At 40.8% G+C, this 11,221-nt stretch overlaps 2 pseudogenes; both read right to left on the bottom strand.

Annotated features, from left to right (window-relative positions):
- Positions 1 to 4,161: 4,161 nt before the first annotated feature.
- On the bottom strand, positions 4,162 to 5,918 carry LOC147425965 (phosphatidylinositol 4-kinase gamma 4-like; annotated as a pseudogene).
- Positions 5,919 to 9,221: 3,303 nt separating this feature from the next.
- LOC147425964 (glutathione S-transferase U25 pseudogene) lies at positions 9,222 to 9,709 on the bottom strand (annotated as a pseudogene).
- Between the last annotated feature and the right edge of the window lie 1,512 nt (positions 9,710 to 11,221).

Genomic DNA, 11,221 nt, shown 5'->3' with positions numbered 1-11,221 from the left:
ATGGCCTATGAACTTTGAGAATAGCGGAATTAAAATAATTAAAGTGAGCATTTTTGTGAGATCACTTTGAGAACATAGAGGGTGAACTTAATTGATGGTAGTAGCATAAACATAGTACTTAATTAACTTTCCATGAACAATATTTTTGCAAGAGATAGAGTATTATAGAACATGACATTAGTTGAGGAATAGATTTACTTGGAGCCGGTCCCCTCTCCAAAAGGAGTTTGTATTATAGATTCTCCCATCAAGAGAGACTTGGTACAATACAATCTTTGTGTTCCTTGTGACCTTGGTGATGCTATAAAGATGGAAAGCTTCATGTATCAAGAGCATAACATAAAATTTGCAAAAAGCATTAACTATCCCAAGCCTCGGTCCCAAGGCCTCAAACACCATCGAAGGTGGAGAGAGCAAGCGGGTAATGAGGGTAGGGAAGCGGAAGAAGAATCATTCATAGGAGAAAGAAATAGTTCCTCACTTATCATCACTCTTCTTGGTTAGCATAGAATAATAGCATAGTAATGAAGATGAAGAAGATGGAAAGCTTAAGCATTGAAGCATGGCTCTTGCTGGATTTGAATTCCACAGCCAAGAGTCTTGGTGTAGGCTCTCCACTTCTCACAAGCTTGGAGAAGGAGATGGAGCACTTGCACTTTGCACTTCACACAATGATAGAGTGTGTGTGGTTGTGGGAGAGTATACCCCCTCTCATGCTTGGTTCACCCCTCTCTCTCTCTCTCTCTCTCTCTCTCTCTCTCTCTCTCTCTCTCGTATTATTTAACTATATCATTTGGACATGTGTCCTCTTTTTCCTCTTTGAGAAAAAGAACTTAATTATTTATTTTTATGTATCTAAATTCTCATTGGACTTCTTCAAGCACCTCATGAGGGCCACATGTGGATGATCATTTGAACATGTGTCTTTTATGCTTATTAAGTCATTTGGTTTGAATTGAATACTTCAAGCACTTAGTCAATCAAGCATGGAAACTTTTTATGCCTCTTGAGAGTTTATCTTTGAATTAAACACTTCAAAAACCTTAGTCATTTAAGCATAAAAATCACCTCAAACTTTGGGCAAGGTTCCCACAAACATTTTAAGCACTTGGTTAGCAAACCGACAAGCACCTCATGCTTGGGTAGGGTTCCCACCTCAAGGTAAGCCCTAGCTTGCCTAAGGTCAAAGGACTTTTTAACACTAACTTTTGGAGGTCTTTAATGAAGTTAACCCTAGAGTCTTTTAAGCTCCATTAGATGCACATTGCTCTTTGATAGACTACCTCCTTTTGGACCCCTACTGAGATGTAGCCATCTCTCCTCTTGGTCCCTTGATGAGGTAAATCTAGAAGCACTTATTGCACATTACTCTTTGGGTATATCGTCTCGTTTTGGACCCCTATTGAGATGTAACCATTTCTTCTTTCGGTCCCCAGTTGAGATAGGTCTAGAAACACATATCTATATCTTAACTCTAGTTCCCCATTTATCTTCCCATATTAAATGATCAGTTTAATATGACAAAATCATTTAGTAAAGTTAGATATTATATTATATGGCACTTGCAAATATATTTTAGGGCTCCACTAGGTTCAATAATGTCATGTGCATTGTATGTGATTAGATGAAATTGACAGCTTGTCAAATGGGGTCCCAAAGACCAAGATATTGCAGTCTCAAGTTGGTGCCAGAGGATGGGGAGAAGTTTCCATATGATTTTCTCACATTTTTGCAGCCTCAAAAGGCGGGTCCGAGAAGATGAAAACGTGGTGGGGGTTTGTGGAAATCAAAACCAAAAACTTGTTCTTTTGATGGGAGTTTATCCTCGAGCCGATGAACATCAAATGGCATGAGGTGAAAGTTGGGGAAAAATAAAAGTTTTTTGAGGTATTTGTGGTGAATTTGGAAGACATTGAAGTACCTTGGAGGGCCAATGGATTGGTGGATGTAGGGCCAAATGGTGCAGAGTATAAGGCCTAATAAAGGGGATGCCTCCTAAGGGCATCACAAGTGAGAGGGGGAGCTTGGGGAGCTCTAGCCATGGCAATCGCATGCGGCGTGCACTCGCCATTCGTGGTGTAGGTGGGCATCCAATGGAGGCACCACCTGTACAACAATGATGATGACATGGTAGTCTTGCAAGGCTTGCTCCCACACGATGCTCACACGAGGTCAAACCTTTTATTGACATACAAGAGGCCCCTTTGGGTTTTGGGTCTTCACGGCACTGTGACAACCAAAATGGGCTTGAGTGGAGAACTTTCAAGATATGAAGGGAGAGTGAAGTGTTGAGGTGTCGGCAAGTCACCAAATGTGCTAAAAAGGTTACCCCGAGTGGATGAAAAATCAACCCTCTTGCAAGAAGAGGAGACCTTGAGTTAAACAGGCAAGAGGAACCCACTTTTTTTTCTTTTTTTATATATATATGCCTCCCTATAAGAGGACTTTCAAAAGCATTGTAAGGAGCTTGTTCTGTAATCGCACACTCAAATGTCCTGAGACACTAAAGTGTCCTGTTTTTCTATCGACTTGTCATAATTATTTGGTGAATCTAGAAAAAAAATTCATAGGTCACGTTCATATCTTAGGTCAGCTATGAGGTGAAGAACATAGCCAAACTTTACTTTTGCCAAAATTAACACCAAATGAAGATTATAATGATAAGTTTTAAGATGAAAAAATCATAGAAATTTAGTGCAATTTTAACAAAATTTTCATAATGGAATATAGCTTCTCATCAAAATAAGATTTTGCATAGATTTAAGGTGTATGGATAGGGAAAAACTTATTATAGCAAGAAATTGAGCTTCATAACTTAGTTATGGGACAAGGTATTTGTTATAATCAAAAGACCAAAATCTTGAAAATGATGACAAAGAGGAAAATTTTGGTCTTTCAAGGCCTCTTTAATTAACATGATGAAGTTATGGGACAAAAACTAAGGTGTATAATGCATCTATAGGTCAATACCCATCAACTAAGCATTTTTCAAGGATTCAAACTCATAGGCATCTTGTAATTTAACCTCATTTTTTAAAAATGTAGTGTGTAATTTCTTGCAAAAAAAACATTGCTATGAAAAACTAATGAAAGTGTGTATATAAATCTCCCAATTGTGTCGGAGGCATTTGTATACAAATAAGTGAGATGAACAAAAAAAATCAAAAGTGGACTTTATTTTAAGACTTATCTTTGATAAATAAAAAATCATAATTACAACATGCACAGTTTTTTGGATATGCCATAAATCACCAAATGTGGCTAGCATAACCATTAAAAACTAGTATGTGACCCACGCGTTGTTGCGGCTAAAACAAATGGCATCTAGTCATAAAATGCCATCTTTGACGTGAAAAATAGTTGAAATGCTTTCTTTCTACATATAAGGCACATATATTTTATCAGTGTATTTAAGCGACATTGGCACCTTAAAACTTGATAGCAATGGAAGCAAACATAGATCGTTGAATTGCTTATCTTTGCAAAAGTTTTATGCATCATATTGAACTTAAGGGTGTGTTACAGAATTGAGAGTATGACCTGTAAGCATGTACTCTCTCTCTCTCTCTCTCTCTCTCTCTCTCTCTCTCTCTCTCTCTCTCTCTCTCTCTCTCTCTCTCTCTCTCTCTCTCTCTCTCTCTCTATCTATCTATCTATCTATCTATCTATCTATCTATCTATCTATCTATCTATATGTGTGTGTGTGTGTGTGTGTGTGTATGCACCCACCAAACCCAAAACTTAAAGAGTAGACTATATTCAACCAGTTAGATACTTTAGCCTATTTGCTTACCTACAATACATCCCCTAGCAACCAATTTGGTTTAGCTCACATTCCCTCCAATGTATGGGTGTGACCCCTAAGCATGTACTCTCTCTCTCTCTCTCTCTCTCTCTCTCTCTCTCTCTCTCTCTCTCTCTCTCTTTGTGGTTGCAACTCTCCACTAAATGAATAGGTGGACCAGTTCTCCGCACACATAACCACGCTGGGTAGAGTTCCCTCATTTCATAGAGCCATAAAAGTGATCTTAAATAGTGTTGGGAAAATGCAACTATGTGTGTAGCGGCCAACTTGAGCAGCTTTTGCATACCGTGGCTACACGTGCAAGGAGCAGGTTGAGCTTGATGCAGTGTTTGTTGTGTAGAACCCACTTCCCTAATTCATGTTGAACTATTTTGAATCATCCGCTTCTCCAGTGTGTTGCTATATTCTAAATCATTTTCTTCCTTGCAAGACAATATGTTTGTGCCATTTTTGTCAATATTAGCAAAGTGTATGTCAAGAACGACAATCTTGTGTACTTCGGGTGTAATTATTCTACAGGAAACTGAGACGTCGCAGTTTCTTTTGGCATGTACATACATTTGAAGAGACCCTATTTTTGGAAGGGTTGAAGTAGTTTCTACAGTTTTTGATAGGCCAAAAAATTCATGGTGGCATTTCACCAAAGTTGTTGAGGGGACTCCTGCAAAACCAATGAGCTTTTACCTGCATGTTTTATCATCATCCTTATGATCCAAAAGAAAATCTACCACTCCACACAAAGCACCCTCGTTTAAGGACTTCTCCATTCTTGGTAACAGGTGGACCCGTAGGGTTATTTACAACCATAGGTTTCTTATCTTGTTGGTTTGAAAAACCCAATAATGGAAGACTCAAATTCATCTTGCATAAAATATACACCTCAAGACACCTCACGAGCTAAAACAGGAGCATGTCCCTCTTCTAGAATAGTTTTGACATGCTCCAAGAGATCTACACCACTTACGATATGCTACATTTTGAGAAGCTTTCAACATTACCACTTTTTGTCAGGTAACGATCGTCAAATTTTTCTTCTACTTTGCTTGATGGAAGCCTCCTCATTTTTCCATGCAACATTAATTTGTTTGCCCATCACCTTGTGAGAAACTTCTAATAACTCTTATGTCAGCCCCAATAGCATGCATTATTGTTTTATAGTGTTGCTTAAAAATAAGTGCACTATAGCATCATCCCCCACTAAAAATTACTCAATTAACATGTCATCCGTTGAGATTATGACCTTTCAGTGCGAGTTGTAGCTTGTGAGTTGCAAATCTAGCTTCTTTCATCAATAACCTTTATTTCAAGTCTTCATTCTATCAGTTCTAAAAGCATGCTCCTTGCCACTAATTGTTTTAATTGTCACTACCCATTATTCTAAAACTGTCACAACCAAATGCACACACTTTCCATTCGTGAGACCATAATCCTTCACTACAGCATCTTGACAGCAAAGCTCACGGCCTCCTTATGTCAGTCTCTAGTGCTTTACATAAAAACCTTGCACGCTTCAATCCATATTTTTTTATAAGCAAACCGTCACCACTTTGAGAGTCTAGGAATAATATGATGCGATTAATAATAGTTTACTAAGACATTATCATTGTGCTCCAAAGATGACTCTCATCAATCCCAAGGGATAAGCAAAGACCAATAGCGATGGTTACGCTTTGTTGCAAATGGCTCTCTCTCTCTCTCTCTCTCTCTCTCTCTCTCTCTCTCTCTCTCTCTCTCTCTCTCTCTCTCTCTCTCTCTCTCTCTCTCTCTCTCTCTCTCTCTCTCTCATCTCTCTTTTTCAAGACAAATTACCTTCTTTAGGAAGTTTTAATAACCCTTCGAGAAAATCTAGAGGCATGTCCACACAGCATTGAAGTTGCATACGATAAATATGCCAAAAAAGGCGCTATATAACATACCTTGCCAGCAAGCACAAAAAATTGATTATTATCAATTCCCTAAAAATCAAAGACAAATATATACATCTATTGAGGCACACTTTATATGTCAAAAGATCACCACACAACATCACTTGTTGTCCTTATTAACCTTCCCACAAAGTGTTCCCTTTGACAATCGCAAATGTCTTAGAGACCGATTCCGCATTTGAGCCCATACCTTCGAGAGTTCACTCATTGAATTCCTGTAGACGTTCCACAAACCTTGCATTTGCAAATCTAGTGGCACCCACCCGGGAAACCTTAGGAGCACCCTCGCGGTCCTTGGACATCACCTTTTTGAGCAATGTCCTTGCTTTGCTTGCATAGTTCGATGACGTTATTGGGAGTTCCTTGAAGGCAGTTTCATGAGCAACAAATCCAAGAATATTATTAGTGTATTGAGCACTTCATTCTGGTATGTGAGGCTCATTTTTATCTCTCCTTCACGCCATGGCAAAAAGGAGTTGCAACAGAAGTAATAGGTAACTCTCTCTCTCTCTCTCTCTCTCTCTCTCTCTCTCTCTCTCTCTCTCTCTCTCTCTCTCTCTCTCTTTATATATATATATATTGGGCTAATTAAGATTAAGGTGTCTGAAGCCTCTTTTGGTATGCCTCCTTCACACGTGGCCACTCTAATCCAATCTCCTTCCATTGTCAAATGGGGGCACCTAGCAGCTTCCCAGATCTTGAACTCCCCCAAAGCCTCATAAGGCAGAGGAAGGGGGCCAAGGAAATGTCCACATACTGATAGCCGTTTTTCGGCTCTTTGTAATTGCCACAGTGAGTTACCTCACCCTACCAAAATCACCCAAACACTGTGGCTATCCCTACCATTTCACTGTACATAGACGTGCGTGAGTCACGGGACTTTTCCCATATCTTCTTAAAAAACCCTCAATTAGCTAGCCATTGGGCTAGTTGAGCCAAAAAAATAAAAATAAAATAAAAAATATAAGTATATTATGGCCCATGCGTATGTAAATATTTCTTTGTATATAGGGCCTAAATAAAAGATTTTTTCATAATTACTTTGGTATTTATTTTAATATTTCTACCTAGGTGTGTGATATTTATGCTCTGTACATTGCCTCACCATTACCACAATTTTTCTTACCATTTTTCATATTCTTTATTCCATATAGAAATATTTTCATGTAAGCTTCTCTTATATTTGGTGTAACTCCATCCCAACAAAATTCCAAAAAAACTAGTTCTATTTATGTGTATATTTTTTTCACTATTGTGATTTTTTCCTTCCTACATATATTCTCTATTACTCTCATAAATTAGACCACCAAAAATATTCATCTTTTTATGGTAGACTTATAATGAGAGAGATTTATTTTCACCCCTTTATATTTTTCCACCTATATTATTTATATTTGACATGTACATATTTTTTAGACCCCTCAATATTTGATTTTCTTAGTTGTACTATTCACTTATATCATGATCTCAACAATATCTTCAATTATAGACCTACCAAATAAGGTCAAGGGTAGGTGGCATGCATACATGCACTATGGAGGGCTCACTCTTGGAGGTATTCAAAAGAATCATCCAAAGAAGGACCCCACAAGGACCTTGTGCAGTGGAAAAAAACGGTCGGTTTTGCTGAATTTTTAAAGTTCACTTGCTCTCCGAATTTGAAAAGGTGATACAAACAAAAGTTGTAGCTCGTGGGCTGAACTTTTGCCTCAACCTTTTTCATATTTTTTTGAGCTACGAGCTGTCATCTATGATTTTATTAGTGGACCCCAGTTTTCCCATGCTATGCAGCCACACTCTCTCTTCCACTTTATCATTTTCCTCTTTCACACACACTTCTCCACTCATCATCCCCACCTCTCTCACCACTCCTCTCTGCACCCTACTCACCTTCTCCTCAACCTTGAAGAATAAGAGAAACCATGGTGAACTCATACCTCCCACACACAATTCCATTCCAAAATTGACCACCTAGTCTCATTTTTCCTCCTCCAAATTACCCATATCTATTAAAAAAACCACAAAATTCAGCCTCTTCTCTTAAAAGACAGCATCATGGTGGTTGATTACTCAGCTTCAATTACCTTGTCTCTCAAGGAAGGTCAAGAGTGGAGAAAAAATGTACCGTCAAAGCTAGTGGACCGTCAACAAGCGTCAAAATTGGCCCTACTCAAGACACTTGGAGCATCAACCTTGTAAGAAATCCACCTTTTCTTACCTCTTAAGAGTTTTTCTTCCTTATTTGTATCCTACATGGATACTCCCATTGTAAATATCCAATTCCATTTGTAAATTAATACTAACTCTACTAACACTAGCCCACTATGAAAAGTCCTATCACCTCCATTTCTCTCCTCTCTCTTTCCCCACCAACTTCTTGATAATTCCAAGCAAAAGAAATTAGATAAATTGCTGAAAATCTAACCCAACCATGGTTAGAGGAGTAACCCTAGCCTTCAAAATTGCTATAAAAGGAGGGTGTAGCTAGCACAAAAGGGGAGCCATAAGCAAGAGCACTATGCTATAGCTTGAGAAGCCAAGCTCAACCTCTCTAGAAGGAGCTCTTGAGTGGAAGCTCATTGTCTTATGCATGTGCATTTGTTGTAATAGGGGATTAGCAAGGGAACTCTATGCCATTGTAAGAGAGAGAGTGATCATTCAATTGAGAGTAGAAAATCTATCATTTCTCCTACTAGTGTAAGCCCAACATTTGCTGAATCAAGGAGGGTGGATTTGGACTAAGCTCGGATATTTTGTCTCCCTTCCAACGTGAAGTAATGGACAACAATGATGAGTAAGTGTCTTGGTGTTTTTTGTTAAGTTCTTGATAGCTTGTCTCTGGTGTTGTCATCAATCTAGCCATAAATCCCACATACTGTAAGAGGGCGACAGGGTGGAGAGGACTCCCCTGGCTTTAAAACAGTGATTGGGGTGGCTTTTCTTGTGATGTGTTGTGGTGAAATTTACGCAAGCTATGTTGAACAAATACTAATTTCACTTTCATTTGTCATGACAGATTTGTAAGAAGGTATTAATGCAACAAGCACCCCCTCCCCCTTTCTCTCTCTTTCTTAAATATATAGTTGTGTTTGCTTGATCATTGCCGATACGTTTCAAAGCAGCCCGAGCACTATCTCTCTCTCTCTCTCTCTCTCTCTCTCTCTCTCTCTCTCTCTCTCTCTCTCTCTCTCTCTCTCTCTCTCTCTCTCTCTCTCTCTCTCTCTCTCTCTCTCGTGTTTTAGTGTGTGAGAGTGTTCCATTGGTGTTAGGGTTAGTGTAATTCCTTGCTTGTTTGTGGGTTGCTCTAACGATTCTCCTCTTTTGCGTCCTAGTTCGCTCTTAAACTAGGTGGTGCCCCTTGTGTAGTTGGGATTTGGTTGTGGGTTTGTTGTTTTGGTTTGTGTTGTGTTGTGCCCCAGCCCCATTGAGCAGCACGGGAGCCTTGAAGGGTGTCTAGAGGTTGCTCTTCTTGTTGCCCGCCCCGGACGGCCTCAATACCATATTCTCTACCCTCCAAAAAATCGACCTCCAACAAACACATCGTGGAGGGCTCCATCCAATGTCTCGAGCGCCTCGACGAATTCCTTCCGGCCTTGCCCTATCTTCTCTCCTTGGAAGCTTTGAACAATCTGCGCTCCGGCGTTGTAGATCTTCTTGTTAACAAAGTCTTCCCAGGAGTAGGGGCAACTGCACTGTGGTATATATTGTCAGAAAGAAGGGATACATGACCGGGAGAGGGTCAAACTTCTTCAATGTATTGCAAAACGACCAAAGACTCGCAAACAGGGTTGCCGTTGTGGATGAGCATAGGGATGTTCTTGTGGATGGGGTTAACCTGAAGCAAGAACTAACTCTTGTTTTGAAGGTCTTCCTCTATGTACTCTTATTTTACCCCCTTTTCATAATTAAGGGCAATGAGGACCGGCAAGCCAAACATGGTGCACCATCGGTGGAGAACCTTGAGTGTCAATGTGGCCATGGCGAATTACAACACTGCACCAGCAATTGAGAAGCCAAGGAGTTTGTTTTGAGGTCTCTCTCTCTCTCTCTCTCTCTCTCTCTCTCTCTCTCTCTTCTCTCTCTCTCTCCTCTCTCTCTCTCTCTCTCTCCTCTCTCCTCTCTCTCCTCTCTCTCTCTCTCTCCTCTCATCTCTCTCTCTCTCTCTCCTCTCTCTCTCTCTCTCTCTCTCTCTCTCAATAGTTTCCTACGATGTTAAAATAATTTTCTTCTTCCTCTCTCTCTCTCTCGCGCACGTAACGAAGTCAAGCTGCAATATTATGTGGATGCGCCAAGAGCCCTGGAGAATTTTGTAAGCTACTCTCTCATTGTTCGGGAAAAATGTGTCTCAACTTAGTAGCGTGCCGGTTTCAATTCCAGAAATAGTGGTTGAGGGCAAGGGGAAAAGGAGAAATTCCGCCCCAAAATAGAGAAAAATAGTGGTAAAACTTGGAAAATGCCCCTAATTTTCTAAAATTTCCTCTTGGCATACTCAAGGAAAGGAGTTTTGTATGTTTGGAAAAGTGATTTTTTAAAAACTCCCTCTCTCTCTTTCTCTCTCTTTCTCTCTCTCTCTCTCTCTCTCTCTCTCTCTCTCTCTCTCTCTCTCTCTCTCTCTTTCTCTCTCACACACACACACACACACTCGCGCGCGCATGGTGTACAATGCCCCTAGTCGCTTCTCCCAGTTCTCTGTATCTCTCTAGAGTCCAACCTCTCTTTCTCTCTCTCTCTCTCTCTCTCTCTCTCTCTCTCTCTCTCTCTCTCTCTCTTCTCTCTCTCTCTCTCTCTCTCTCTCTCTCTCTCTCTCTCTCTCTCTCTCTCTCTCTCTAGCAGAAACCTTCAACATCTTCCTCAGCCCCCCCCCTGGGTGAACGGGCTGCCCTGGGGGAGGCGTTAACTTCAACTTAGTCCCCCCTCTTCAACATCGAAGCCCTGCTCAGTCCAGCGAAGCCCGAAGCCCTACTATGTACAGTCGCGGCCTGTTTCGGCTCTGCTTAGTCCAGCGCGGCTTCTGCCCCTTAAGCTTGAAACTCTTCTCAATCCAGCTTGAAGCCCTGCTCTGCACAGCACGGCTGTTTTGGCTGTTGTACGGCCCCGACCTCTGCTGTACGACACTGACCCGGTTCTGCTACACTTGGCTCTGCGAAGATCTGGTACGAGCGCGAAGATCTGGTACGAGCTTGGCTCATCAGCCGCCCACTCAACCCAAGCCCAATCTAACCTCACCCAATCTATTCGGTCCGATCCAAGCTCTGTTCGACCCGAGCTCTGTGACTTCACCCAAGCTCTAAAGTTAACATTTGATTTTTGGAAGAGTATGTTCTCACCAAAGAATCAAGCGAGGGAAAAGACGACGATCAACAAACCATTGGGAAGGGTACCGGATAGTTTTGATGTTGTCCTTGCGGCCCTGAGCAAGACGGATCGCATTGGACAGTTGCAAGCTGCCCTCGACATGGTCATGGACGAAAATCGTGACCTCAAAGCGCGC

Source organism: Adiantum capillus-veneris, chromosome 24, assembly GCF_014529385.1.
Source record: "Adiantum capillus-veneris isolate H3 chromosome 24, ASM1452938v2, whole genome shotgun sequence".
NCBI lineage: Eukaryota > Viridiplantae > Streptophyta > Polypodiopsida > Polypodiales > Pteridaceae > Adiantum > Adiantum capillus-veneris.
Note: the sequence above shows the minus strand (reverse complement) of the source record. Positions and strands in the feature narration are given on the sequence as shown.